Below are 448 nucleotides of genomic sequence, written 5' to 3' on the forward strand. Positions count from 1 at the left end.
TGGGAGCTGTCAAACTGCCACACGGGCAAACGCGGTGACGTCTCTTAAACATCCCGCTGGTGACCAAGCCACCACGGCAGGTGCCGACTTGAGAAGAGCAGTTTCACAAAGGCTGTTGCGGCTCCTTGACACACCATGTAGGGGCAACACTGCTTGCCCCAGGTTTAGGGGAGAATTCAGCCTTTCTAATTTTAACCACACAACAGCTGGGCAGGCTGCCCGGGCGCGGGCTCTGGCTGCACCTCTGCGCGGTGCCTTTGCCCACCTGTTTCGGGCGCCTCGGTCGCGCACTGCCCGGCAGCCACAGGCCCGGTCTGGGCGGGGGTGCCCGGGGTGATGGTGCCCTCAGGGGTGCCCGGGGTGATGATGCCCTCAGGGCTGCGGGGCCGGGCCGTTCCCGCCCTCCCGGCGCGCCCGCGGCCCCGGGCCCGGCGGCGGCTGCGCGCTG

This window comes from Passer montanus, unplaced genomic scaffold (genome assembly GCF_014805655.1).
Source record: "Passer montanus isolate IOZ18808 unplaced genomic scaffold, ASM1480565v1 scaffold11, whole genome shotgun sequence".
NCBI lineage: Eukaryota > Metazoa > Chordata > Aves > Passeriformes > Passeridae > Passer > Passer montanus.